Here is a 13840-nt window from a genome sequence, read left to right on the forward strand (position 1 = left end):
TCTGGGTGTAATTCAAGCAGTAGGAGCCTCTGAGTGTAGCAATTTAGGCAATAGGGGCTTTTGGCTATAATTCATGTAGAGGGAAAGGGAATTGGGCTTGATATTGAAAGCAATGGAAGTAAAACCCAGACTGGCTCAATCTGGCCTCCTTTTTCTGGAGCCATATGGTAACCCTAAATATGAGCATAACGACACTGGCGGAATATTAGCCGTGCAGCAGAATTTTGAACAGATTGAAGAGGAGAGAGATGGCTAAGTGGAAGACCTGTGAGAAGCAAGTTGCAATAGTCTAAGCGAGAGGTGATAAGAGCATGGATGAGGGTTCTGGTAGTGTGCTCAGAAAGGAAAGGGTGAATTTTGGTGATATTATAGAGAAAGAAACGACAGGTTTTAGCAGTCTGTTGCATATGTGCAGAGGAGAGGGAGGAGTCGAAGATGACTTTTGGGTGTAATTCAGGAATTGTGAGCTTTGGTTTTAATTCATGCATGTCAGAGCCTTTGTGTGTAATTCAGGCTTTAGGAGCTTATAAACACAGTTCAGGCATTAGGAATCTTTGGCTGCAATTTAGACAGTGGGAGATTCTGGGTATAATTCAGGCAGTAGGAGCATCTGATTGTCATTCAGGCATTCAGAGCCTTGGATATAATTCAGACAGTAAAAGCCTTTGAGTGTAAATCACCAAGGACCACAGGCTTGTACAGGGCAGGGGTGTGAGCCTCACCTGATGACAGCCTGGGCAACCATGGGTGGTCCTCATGAGGCCCTTGCTCACCCAAACTCCTGTTTGACTCTGTGGTCTTTGCAAAAAAGTGCAGATATTCCAGGAGTGCGACGGCACAGCACATTGTGGGCTTTGCCTTCTTCACCAAGGCCAGGGCCTGCGCAATCCCTCTGGTGGGTTTTTGGTGAAGCGAATGTTCAAAGGTTGGGGTCGGGTGGATCCTCCTTTGCAGGATGTGCATTGTCCCATTACCCCGTCATTGTTGTCGGATTTGTGGTTTGACCTACCGGCGGTTGCAACATCCTCGTTTGAGTTGGTGCTCTTCCGTGCTGCCTTCAGCTTGACCTTTTTTGCTACCCTGCATGTGGGTGAATTGGTCCTTAGATCTAGTTTGTCCATGGATGCAGGGCTATGAATCCGTCGTGTCTTAGGTTTGCCAGACACAACTTTGGTCACCATTGCCTGGTCCAAGACCGATCAATTGGCCAGGGGTCAACACCATTAGATGGTGTCGTTTAGTGGGGCTGCCTAGTCCTCATAGGTATTTACTGCAGTTCTTGCAGATTCCTTTTTCCTAGTGCACGTTGACAGCTCCTTTCTCATGAGGTACCAATATGCAGCGGTGCTTCACATGGTGATCGCTCATCTGGGACTGAACTGTACAAGGTACATGACGCACTCCTTCTGCATTGGCGAGGCTACCAGTGCAGGACCCTATGCAAACCAGTTCAGTGCCCCCCCCCCCACCCATGCCCACGCCCTCCTGCGCCTGCCACCATAAGTCATAATTTATCAGTTTAAAAGGAGGTTTACAGTTCTCGGAACCCCACCTCACCCCATACCTTGATATGCATCCACCATGTTTCAGTAGAGAGCAGGGGCATAGCCAGACAGCAGATTTTGGGTGGGCCTAGGCAAGAAGTGGGTGGGCACCAAGTGTTCTCCCCTTCCCCTCCCCAAAAAAATATCTGTACCTTGCCAGTCTGCAGCAGGCATGCACTGAAAACTGAGCATTCACAGGTGCCAGTAACATAGCGCACACCATTTTCATTACCATCAGGGGGAAGTCTTCAGCTGGTAGAGCTTGGAACCCCCATCAGCTACTGCTAAGCACGTGCTACTGTTGGGTGGGCCTGAGCCCTAAGTGGGTGGGCCCCGGCCCACCCAGGCCCACCTGTGGCTACGCCACTGGTAGAGAGCGACAGACAGTGGCAGCAATTTTCATAACCCACTTCCCTTCTACCTCCACTCTCTATTTCGGTTGATAACACCCTCATCATTCCCGTCTCATCTGCCCGCAACCTCGGTGTAATCTTCGACTCCTCCCTCTCCTTCTCTGCGCATATCCAACAGATAGCCAAGACCTGTCGCTTCTTCCTCTATAACATTAACAAAATCCGCCCTTTCCTCTCTGAGCACACCACCCGAACTCTCATCCACGCTCTCGTTACCTCTCGCCTTGACTACTGCAACCTACTCCTCACTGGTCTCCCACTTAGCCACCTATCCCCCCTTCAATCCGTTCAGAACTCTGCTGCACGTCTTGTCTTCCGCCTGAACCGATACACTCACATCACCCTTCTCCTCAAGTCACTTCATTGGCTTCCGAACAGGTACCGCATTCAATTCAAGCTTCTGCTACTAACCTACAAATGCACTCGATCTGCAGCCCCTCCTTACCGCTCAACCCTCATCTCCCCTTACGTTCCTACCCGTAACCTCCGCTCTCAAGACAAATCCCTCCTTTCAGTACCCTTCTCCACCACCGCCAACTCCAGGCTCCGCCCTTTCTGTCTCGCCTCGCCCAACGCGTGGAACAAACTCCCCGAGGCCATATGCCAGGCCCCCTCCCTGCCCATCTTCAAATCTCTGCTTAAAGCCCACCTCTTCAATGTCGCCTTCGGCACCTAACCTCTACACCTCTGCCCAGGAAATCTAGACTGCCCAACTTGACATTTTGTTCTTTAGATTGTAAGCTCCTTTGAGCAGGGACCGTCCTTCTTTGTTTTATTTTGTACAGCGCTGCGTAACCCTAGTAGCGCTCTAGAAATGTTAAGTAGTAGTAGTAGCTGCAGAGCCTAGAGCCTCCTTGCTGCTGCATCCTGCCCTTGCAGAAGCAGGAAGTGACATGAAAAAGGGGGCGGGATGCAGTAGCGAGGAGGCTCTAGGCTTGGCAGCTGACAGGATATGAAGATCGCTGCCGCTGCCTGATACTCTCTACTGAAATATGGATGCACATTAAGGTGTGGAGCAGGGAGGTGTTCCGAGACAGGAGGACAGACGTGCCAGAGATGCGGGGCCCCTAGGAACGCAAGGCCCTGTGCGACTGCCCCCTGTCGCCCCTGCCTAAGACCGACTCTATTTGGTAGTAATGTAGGCAGTGGCATCCTTTGGTTGTAACTCAGAGCCCCTGAGCGTAATTCAGGCAGTGGGAGCCTCTAAGCGTAATTCTGGTATTCAGAGTCTTTGGGTGTAATCCAGGCAGTGTAATTCCATCCCAAGCAGGAAGTTCAGCTCCTGGCTGTTTACATCAGGGCTAAGTTAAGTGCATTCCACTGACCTGACACATTTTATTCCATATGAAGGCAATGAGACAAGTCACGGTGAGTGCTTATTCTTTTTCTGGTGACAGAGAACTGGTTCAGTTCTTATCTGAGAATCAAATCCCACTCACATTAATTTCTGGTCCCAAATGAAACTGTTTTTAACATGAAACTTTCTGGCAAAATCACCTGTTAGCCAGCCCTGAAAGGGAGGAGAGGGCACCCAAAACCAGCATCCAGCTGTCTCGGTGGTGTGAGGGCAGGTCTGTAACCTGGGACTGTAACAGGTGAGAGCAGGCGGGGGGGGGGGGGGGGGGGGTCAGGGAACAGCTAGAATATCACATCAGAGAGCAGGGTGGGACACGTAGGCTACAGCTCTGTTCCAAGGGCACTGCAGCCTAGGAAAAGCCGAGAAAGCTATTTTGGGACAACAGGGAGAGCAGGGCTGGTGACATCGGAGAAAGGGAATCCCTGATCAGGCTGAGCACACTAAGATTGTGCCATGAGGTTCCTGAGACCAGCCAAGCCGCAGTGGGAGAAATGTTCCAAAGAAGCTTGGCATGAAAGGCAGCATTTAGTAATTCCTCCGTGTACAGTTTTTAGCTACTTCTGCTGTCTGTCATTCAGAACTAAAATGTAACTTTGCTTTTAGTGGTTGCATAATAGAATTGCTTGTGGGGATCGAGCTAGCTTTTGCTTTCTAGCATTCGGCTCTCTTCTCCCTACAGTAGCCACCTACAGCCTGGCAGGATTTGAGCTGGGTGATGCTGGTTTGCCTGTTTATTTTGGATGGGGAAGCAAATGTTTTCGTGTCTTACAGCCTGTCCTGGTTCCAACAGAAAAATGACAGTGTACTACTTTCTTTTTCAATCACCCAAGCAGAATTACTGCCCTGCTATGTGTTAAGCAACCTGCCAGCACTTGCCCAGCTGAATCTACCACAGTGACACCTGTGTACGTGAACTCATTGACTGTTAAAGAGAAGAACTACCTGTCCCCAAACACTGGCTATAAAGCGAAAATCAACATAGCTTAAATATACTTTTGCAATCACAACCTGCTTAGGGTTGCTTGGTTTATACGCCAACAGTCTCACCAGGTAGCGTCTGTTCTAACAGGTGTGGAAGAATACAAGTTGCTAAAGGCCATTTCGCAGGATGCCAGGACTCCAAATGGGTTTGTTCAGGGCTGAATTTGTGGGCAAAGGGGAAATGGAACTGTGGAGCCTACAGAGGGGGCTGGCGAGCAAGGGCAGGAGCAGCAGAAGAAGAAGAAGAGGGATTGGAAAAGGGAGTGCCTTGAAGAGCGCTAGACTCAAACATAGTAGCATAGTAACGTAGTAGATGATGGCAGAAAAAGACCTGCATGGTCCATCTAGTCTGCCCAACAAGATCAACTCATATGTGCTACTTTTTGTGTATACCCTACCTTGATTTGTACCTGTCCTCTTCAGGGTACAGACCGTATAAGTCTGCCCAGCACTATCCCCGCCCCCCCAACCACCAGCCCCGCCTCCCACCACCGGCTCTGGCACAGACTGTATAAGTCTGCCCAGCACTATCCCCTCCTCCCATCCACCAGCCCTGCCTCCCACCACCAGCTCTGGCACAGACTGTATAAGTCTGCCCAGCACTATCCCCGCCCCCCCAACCACCAGCCCCGCCTCCCACCACCGGCTCTGGCACAGACTGTATAAGTCTGCCCAGCACTATCCCCGCCCCCCCCAACCACCAGCCCCGCCTCCCACCACCGGCTCTGGCACAGACTGTATAAGTCTGCCCAGCACTATCCCCTCCTCCCATCCACCAGCCCTGCCTCCCACCACCAGCTCTGGCACAGACCGTATAAGTCTGCCCAGCACTATCCCCGCCTCCCATCCACCAGCCCCGTCTCCCACCACCGGCTCTGGCACAGACCGTATAAGTCTGCCCAGCACTATCCCCGCCTCCCATCCACCAGCCCCGCCTCCCACCACCGGCTTTGGCACTGACCGTATAAGTCTGCCCAGCACTATCCCCGCCTCCAGGGGTGTGCTGGTAAATTTTTAACAACAGGCTCTTTCTCCGGACGTAGCCAGCTCTGCAGTTGGAAGGGCCAGGGGCGGTGGGGGGTGGGGGAGCAACACTTGCCTCTCTCTCCTCCCTCCCTTCGTGCGGGCATGCTAGGCATACCTTTGCTGGCAGCCAAAAAATGGACTGCCACCACTCCCAACGTCTTACTCTGAGCAGCATGCTGGAACTTCTCTTACATGCTCGAGAAGTCCCAACCTGCTGCCCAAAGCTGGAAACAAGGAGCGGGGAGCAGCAGTAGTCTATTTACTTGGCTGGCAGGGCTCAGCATCCCCACCAGCAAAGTAAAAGAGAATTCAGCAGGGGGCCCAAGCCCACATTTTGGGAGCCAGTTGTTAAAGTAGCCATGGAGGGCCCTACTTTAACAACCGGCTCCCAAAATTCTTAAAAACTTAACAACCGGCTCTTGCGAGCCTGTGAGAGCCTGCTCCAGCACACCACTGCCTGCCTCCTATCCACCAGCCCCGCCTCCCACCACCGGCTCTGGCACAGACCGTATAAGTCTGCCCAGCACTATCCCCGCCTCCCAAACCACCAGCCCCGCCTCCCACCACCGGCTCTGGCACAGACCGTATAAGTCTGCCCAGCACTATCCCCGCCTCCCATCCACCAGCCCCGCCTCCCATCACCGGCTCTGGCACAGACCGTATAAGTCTGCCCAGCACTATCTCCGCCTCCCAAACCACCAGCCCCGCCTCCCATCACCGGCTCTGGCACAGACCGTATAAGTCTGCCCAGCACTATCCCCGCCTCCCATCCACCAGCCCCGCCTCCCATCACCGGCTCTGGCACAGACCGTATAAGTCTGCCCAGCACTATCCCCGCCTCCCAAACCACCAGCCCCGCCTCCCACCACCGGCTCCGGCACAGACCATAAAAGTCTGCCCAGCACTATCCCTGCCTCCCATCCACCAGCCCCACCTCCCATCACCGGCCCTGGCACAGACCGTATAAGTCTGCCCAGCACTATCCCCGCCTCCCAAACCACCAGCCCCGCCTCCCACCACCAGCTCTGGCACAGACCGTATAAGTCTGCCCAGCACTATCCCCGCCTCCCAACCACTAGCCCCGCCTCCCACCACCGTCTCTGCCACCCAATCTCAGCTAAGTTCCTGAGGATCCGATCCCTTCCTTCTGAAGGAACACTGCAGCCACAACCATTAGTTTAATAAAGGTTCGAGGGTCTTTGGCCAGGCCAAATGGAAGAGTTCTGAACTGAGAGTGCTTCCCCAAGACACAAAGCACTACTTGGTTGTGGGCATTCCAAATGGCAATGAACCAAATACCCCTGCTACTCCAAGAGTCTCAAAATCAGTGGCAGAATTTCGTTCCCGGCCCGTTCTCCCAGAAATTAAGCCTTGGATTTGCTGCAGCCTGTTGTGGTCTGCAAACAGAAATAGCCCCTAGCTGTTTTCAGACAGGATACTTTTTTTTTTTTTTCAGTGTAGCAAACATTTTGACTCCAGGATACATGGCAATTAGAAACAACGGCTGTCAGTGTGCTGCTGTGGCTAAGAAAGCAAATAGAATGTTAGGTATTATTAGGAAAGGAATGGAAAACAAAAACGAGGACGTTATAATGCCTTTGTGTCACTCCATGGTGTGACCGCACCTTGAATATAGTGTTCAATTCTAGTCACCGCATCTCAAAAAAGATATAGTGGAATTAGAAAAGGTGCAGAGAAGGGTGACAAAAATGATAAAGGGGATGGGACGACTTCGCTATGAGGAAAGGCTAAAGAGGCTAGGACTCTTCAGCTTGGAGAAAAGGCGACTGAGGGGAGATATGATAGAGGTCTATAAAATAATGAGTGGAGTGGAACGGATAGATGTGAATCGCTTGTTTACTCTTTCCAAAGATATTAGGACTAGGGGGCACGCGATAAAGCTACAAAGTAGTAAATTTAAAACAAATCAGAGAAAAGTTTTCTTCACTCAATGTGTAATTAAACTCTGGAATTCGTTGCCAGAGAATGGGGTAAAGGTGGTTAGCTTAGCAGAGTTTAAAAAAGGTTTGGATGGCTTCCTAGTAAAAGTCCATAGACCATTATTAAATTGGACTTGGGGAAAATCCACTCTTTCTTGGATAAGCAATATAAAATGTTTTGTACTTTTTTGGGATCTTGCCAGGCATTTGTGAGCTGGATTTGCCACTGTTGGAAACAGGATGCTGGGCTTGATGGACCTTTGGCCTTTCCCAGTATGGCAATACTTATGTACTTATGTACTTAATTAAACAGTCTTGTGAAACAAAGGGCTATATTCTTCTAAGCTGGGCTCCCTGACTGCTCATCACATTTTTGATTGAAACTATGAAAACACGAAAAATGTAGCCTTGTAGGAACATTCCCTCCCTCCCCCCCCCCCAAAAAAAAAAAAATACATTAAAGGCAGATTATGTTGAGATGTAGTTTTCTTCTCAGCAGGGGTATTCAGTTAAGGAGCAAAGCTTCAAGAAACTGCTTTTGTGGGTTCCTTTTTTTCGTTTGTTTACCAGAAACCGGTGATTGCAATTAAATATTAAATGATTTTAGAACTTTGGACACCAGTGAAGCAATCATTTAATACTGATCTAATGGCAAAATGCCAAAAGTGTCTATTAAAGGCGTGGATAAATTTTCAAATTTGTCCTTCCTTTACAGTTTTTCACTTAATAGATGTATCTAATTCTAGATGGCTGAAGGGCTTTGGTGTTTGTTTGTGAGCCAAGATTTACAGTTATCTCTCCTAAATGCATAGTCATGCTGCTTCCTGCATAATTAAAATGTATCCGACAGCAAAACCTCAGCCCTTAACTACAGTGTTACACTGGAACATTACAGTTCCTTGCATGAATGTAAGAAAAGTAGCAATGCGGATCTTTACAGTGCAGCCCGGTCCTGTTTTAGAAAGCCCAAGGGAAAGACGATACATCCACTCTGGTCTTTGTTTTCTTCTTTGTTAGGACTTCTGAGAGTAAAACATTTATCCATTATCCTCTCTCTAAAAAAATGTATTGGTTATATAATTCCCCAGTAACACCTGTGCACACCCCGTAGTAACTGCATACCTGCACACAGGTTAAAGTAACATAGTAACATAGTAGATGACGGCAGAAAAAGACCTGCACGGTCCATCTAGTCTGCCCAACAAGATAAACTCATATGTGCTACTTCTTGTGTATACCTTACCTTGATTTGTATCTGCCATTTTCAGGACCCAGACTGTAGAACTCTTGCCCAGCACTAGCCCCACCATCCAAACACCAGCCCCGCCTCCCAATCTCGGCTAAGCTTCTGAGGATCCATTCCTTCTGCACAGGATTCCTTTATATTTATCCCACGCATGCTTGAATTCAATTACCGTTTTCATCTCCACCACCTCCATTCATCCCTATCCAGCAATTCCAAGCGTCCACCACCCTCTCCGTGAAAAAATACTTCCTGACATCTTTCCTGAGTCTGCCCCCCTTCACTCTCATATCATGTCCTCTCGTTCTACCGCCCTCCCATCTCCAGAAAAGGTTCGTTTGCGGATTAATACCTTTCAAATATTTGAACGTCTGTATCATATCACCCCTGTTTTATGTAAGACTAGTAAAAAAGGCCCGTTTCTGACAGAAATGAAACGGGCGCTAGCAAGGTTTTCCTCGGAGTGTGTATGTTTGGGAGAGTGTATGTGAGAGTGAGTGTTTGAGAGTCAGAGTGAAAGTGTGAGTCCAATCTAGGGTTACCATATGGCTCCAGAAAAAGGAGGACGGATTGAGCCAGCTGGGTTTTACTTCTATTGCTTTCCATTGAAAGCAATGGAAGTAAAACCCGGCTGGCACAATTACTTCCATTGAAAGCAATGGAAGTAAAACCCGGCTGGCTCAATCCGTCCTCCTTTTTCTGGAGCCATATGGTAACCCTAGTCCAATCCATGCTCCTCTGTCACCTGGCCCCTCCATTCATCCCTATCCAGCAATTCCGCTGTCTCCCTGAGGCCTGCCCTGCAATCCATATGCATCCATGGCCAGCATTTCCCCTCTCTGCCTGAGGCCTGCCCTGCAATCCATATCCATCCATGGCCATCTGTCCCCTCCATTCATCCCTATCCAGCAATTCCCCTCTCCCTGAGTCCTGCCCTTCCAATCCATGCTCCTCTGTCACCTGGCCCCTCCATTCATCCCTATCCAGCAATTCCCCTCTCTGCCTGAGGCCTGCCCTGCAATCCATATGCATCCATGCCCATCTGTGCCCTCCATTCATCCCTATCCAGCAATTCCCCTCTCCCTGAGTCCTGCCCTTCCAATCCATGCCCATCCATGCTCATCTGTCACCTGGCCCCTCCATTTTTCCCTATCCAGCATTTCCCCTCTCTGCCTGAGGCCTGCCCTGCAATCCATATCCATCCATGCCCATCTGTCCCCTCCATTCATCCCTATCCAGCAATTCCCCTCTCCCTGAGTCCTGCCCTTCCAATCCATGCCCATCCATGCTCATCTGTCACCTGGCCCCTCCATTTTTCCCTATCCAGCAATTGCCCTCTCTCCCTGAGGCCTGCCCTGCAATCCATATGCATCCATGCCCATCTGTCCCCTCTATTCATCCCTATCCAGCAATTTCCCTCTCTCCCTGAGTCCTGCCCTCCCAATCCATGCCCATCCATGCTCCTCTGTCCCCTGCCCCCTCCATTCATCCCTTTCCAGCAATTGCCCTCTCTCCCTGAGCCCTGCCCTCCCAATCCATGTCCATCCATGCTCCTCTGTCCCCTGCCGCTTCAATTCATCCTTTTCCAGCAAGTCCCCTGTCTCCCTTCCATGACCCCCCCTCGCATCCATGCTCCTCTCTCTCCCATGTCCCAGCCTGGGCCGCCCTCTTCTCCCCCCCCCCCCCTTCGCATCCATGCTGTCGTTTCTCCCCTGCCCTCCCGCTCCCATTGTTGTACTTTAGTGGCCACCCTCTTCTGTCCGCCAAACATGTTTTTTTTTTTTTCTTGTTTTTAAATTTACCTCCGTGGCGGTTCCGGCAGCGAAGCGTCAGGGAAGGAGGTGGTGCTCCCGACGTCTAGGTTTCCCTTCGCTGTGTTCCGCCTTCTTTTGACGTCATCCTTGACGTCAGAAGAAGGCGGAACACAGCGAAGGGAAGGCTAGACGTCGAGAGCGCCGCCTCCTTCCCTGACGCTTCGCTGCCGAGAGTTGCGATTGGTTGAGTGTCATTGCTCCGCCCTCGACGTCATCACGTTTGACGCATGGGCGGGGCAGACACAATGCGATCTCACCCCCTTCACTTAGAATGTTGGCTAACAGAGGCTTCATTAGAACGTTGGAGGTGCGTTTTATATAGAGAGATATGACAAAATCCTAGGTAGGAACTCTTTTTTACACATTATTTTATTTATTTATTTATTTATTTTATTTTACTTATTAGGATTTATTTACCGCCTTTTTGAAGGAATTCACTCAAGGCGGTGAACAGTAAGAATAGATCAAACATGAGCAATAGGGAATTACAGCAGTAAAAATATTTGAACAACAATACAAAGTATGGCATGGTATACTACTTGCAATGACAACACAATATGTACTAGAATATTATAATTGGTAGTGAAGGGTAAGGCAAAGTTGTAACATATAGATTAGTAAGAAAGTAGGAAGAATTAGAAAGGAAGGTGACTGATTTGAAGAAAGTTGCACGTGAGGTCAGAGAGATGGTTAAATATTATCTCAGCTAGGGTAGGAGTGGATAAACATGTCCCCTGCAGTATGTGCAGCCCGAGCCAATCCTTGTGTGTGTGAGTGAGACTAACAAGTTAGTTACTTCTTCCATTAAAGGCTTGGTTGAACAGCCAAGCTTTCACCTGCTTCCTGAAGTAGAGATAGTCTTGTGTTAAGTGGAGCCTTTCAGGCAAATCATTCCAAAGTGTGGGGGCTACTCCGGAGAAGGCTCGCTTGCGGGTATCACATCATGTAATGTCTTTTCGAGAGGGTGTAGTTAGTGATAGTCCTTGAGAGGACCTTAAATGTCCTTGGAGGACTGTAGAGGGTCATCCTGTTCTTCAAGTATTCTGGGCCATTTCCTTTAAGGGCCTTGAAGATCGGACATAGAGATTTAAATTTAGCCCTGTATTGTACTGGTAGCCAATGAACGTATGCTTTATATGTCTTAAGTTCCTTATGGAATCCTTTTGCAAAGGATCACTGAAAAGTGGCTTGCGGTAGTGTAGGCGCGGGTATTGGGCGTGCGCCAATCCATTTTTTAGTGCGCCTGTAAAAAAGGCCTCTTTTTTTTTTGCCAGAAGTGGACGCAGGTTAAAGTGGAATTATATAACCAATAAACACAGACAAAACACCCTGAATGACAAAAATATATATAGGATATGTATTTATTGAATACACACTAGAAAATCACTGCCCCCCTCTTCCCTAAGAACTTTCTCAATATGCTCCCTTGCTGGCTGGGTTTGGGGAATTAAGAGTTGTGTTGAACTGCAGAAATCAAAGCTATTAACAGCCTATTTTTAAAATCTTTCAGAGAGAGGATAATGGATAAATGTTTTATTGAAACACATTTTATAACATTTAAAGTCAAGGCCTTGATTTAATCAGGGAAAGGTACTCAGCACTAGTTCCCATGGGATGAAAATGCTGATCAATATTATTTTTAGTAGTCTCCTCAAACTCCTAATTAATTGGAAATAAACTCACAATTAATAAACACTTAAAAAGCCCTACACAGAGGAGGTAATTTTGCAGGTGGCTGAGGGGCTACTGTTAAGTTGTGTTACTTTACCACCAACTTCGTGCTATTTTACCACAGGTCCCATTTTATGAATGAGACCCTTCCCATATAATAATTCTCACCTCCAACATTCTGAGGCTGCCTGGAACCGTGGATCATGTTGGAGTAGATAATAGTGATGTCACACAACCCACACCAGGTTGGCCAGTAGAAGGGAGAGGGGCGGAGCCACGATACAGGGAGCAGCGAATCAGCACAACACGGGGAATGTACAGCAGCAGGAACAGAAGCCTCTCTCACACAGTCACTCTCTCAAACATACACACTCAGAGGAAACCCTTGCTAGCGCCCGTTTCCTTTCAAACAGAAACGGGCCTTTTTTACTAGTTTATTAATAATCCAGATTGACAGTAAAATAACCCACCTTAAAAGTAACTCATAAAACTGTGTTCTCCAGCTCAAGTGAGCATCTATAAATATCCTTGGGGCAGGGGCATAGCCAGACCTTGACAGGAGGGGGGCCAGAACGCAAGGTAGGTGGCACATTTTGGCCCACCTCCCCGCCGCTGCCCTCCTGCTGCCACTTCCGCCCTCCCCCCCACCTCCATGGCCGCTACCACCTCCTCCTATCGCCCTCCTGCTACCACTTCGTCCTCCTCCCTGCCGCCACTTCCCCTCCCCCCCCCCCCCCCCCCCCGCTGCCACTGCAAAGGGACCTTGGCTGGCGGGGGTCCCCAACCCCCACCAGCTAAATTGTTTGTCCCTCGCGGGTCTCACATTGCCTGGCACCCTGTTTTGCTTTCAGTCGCTGCATATGCTTGTTTTCATTAAAACGAGCTTGCACAGCGACTTAAAACAGGACAGGGTGCCAGGCAATGTGAGACCAGCGTGGAACAAACGCTTTAGCTGGTGGGGGTTGAGGACTCCCACCAGACAAACCAGGGACCCCAGAGCCAATTTGGAGGGGGCCCAGGCCCCCGTGACCCCATAGCTATGTCACTGCCTTGGGGTATAGATGCATAAAAGTAGCTACTAGGAAGTATAATGCCTACTTTTATGTGAAATATGCATAGGTGCCACAGGGGAGGGATTAGCCTCTGCCTTGGAGCACATGTAATCTTGTGAGCAAGCTTTTGGCGAAGACATTTGCAAAAAGCACATAGACATAAATGTTGCCTTTATGAAATAGGCATGTAGCAGACCTCTCGGATATTGGGGCTTAGGAATACCCCTGAGGTCGGTGCACAATTTGTTTAAGGTCTGTGGCCACAAAGCACTTACCTTCTCCTACAATTTCTCCCACCATGCACACCGACTAATAAGGGTCCCCCTAACAGCAGCCTTAAAAGTTACTAGTTATGAACAGATTAACTGGGAGATTGCTCTTAGATATCATAAAACTTGATTTCATTGGGCTCTCCAGTAATATATGAGTAGGGATAGAAAGCAGTAAGGCAAAAAGTCTATAACAACAAACTGAAGTTGCTACAAAAAGAATAAGAAAAAATGTCAATGGGATGGTAACCCTTGGTCTCCTCTGGGCAATAAATGCTCGCTACTTGAAACTCATGCATCTTTCACACTTTCTTACAGCTTGGATAGTTGTAACAATCCTTAGTCTCCTGTACAACAGGGACGTAGCCAGACAACAGATTTTGGGTGGGCCTAGATAAGAAGCGGGTGGGCACCCAATGTTCTCCCCCACCACCACCAAAAAGATATCTCAGCTGGCAGGAAAATGCTTCTTTCCACCTTGCCAGTCTGCAGCAGGCATGCGCTGAAAACTGAGCATGCGCAGGTGCCAG

At 49.1% G+C, this 13840-nt stretch overlaps 1 protein-coding gene across 1 annotated transcript in view; it reads left to right on the forward strand.

Moving 5' to 3' along the window:
• The first annotated feature begins 3288 nt into the window (after positions 1-3288).
• LOC115470909 (PQ-loop repeat-containing protein 1-like) overlaps positions 3289-13840 on the forward strand; it is an 87497-nt gene continuing 76945 nt past the window's right edge. The window contains exon 1 of the mRNA XM_030204525.1: positions 3289-3325. The gene's annotated coding sequence lies outside the window, so the exon portion shown is untranslated. The remainder of the gene's footprint in view (positions 3326-13840) is intronic.

Source organism: Microcaecilia unicolor, chromosome 5 (genome assembly GCF_901765095.1).
Source record: "Microcaecilia unicolor chromosome 5, aMicUni1.1, whole genome shotgun sequence".
In the NCBI taxonomy this organism is placed as follows: Eukaryota; Metazoa; Chordata; class Amphibia; order Gymnophiona; family Siphonopidae; genus Microcaecilia; species Microcaecilia unicolor.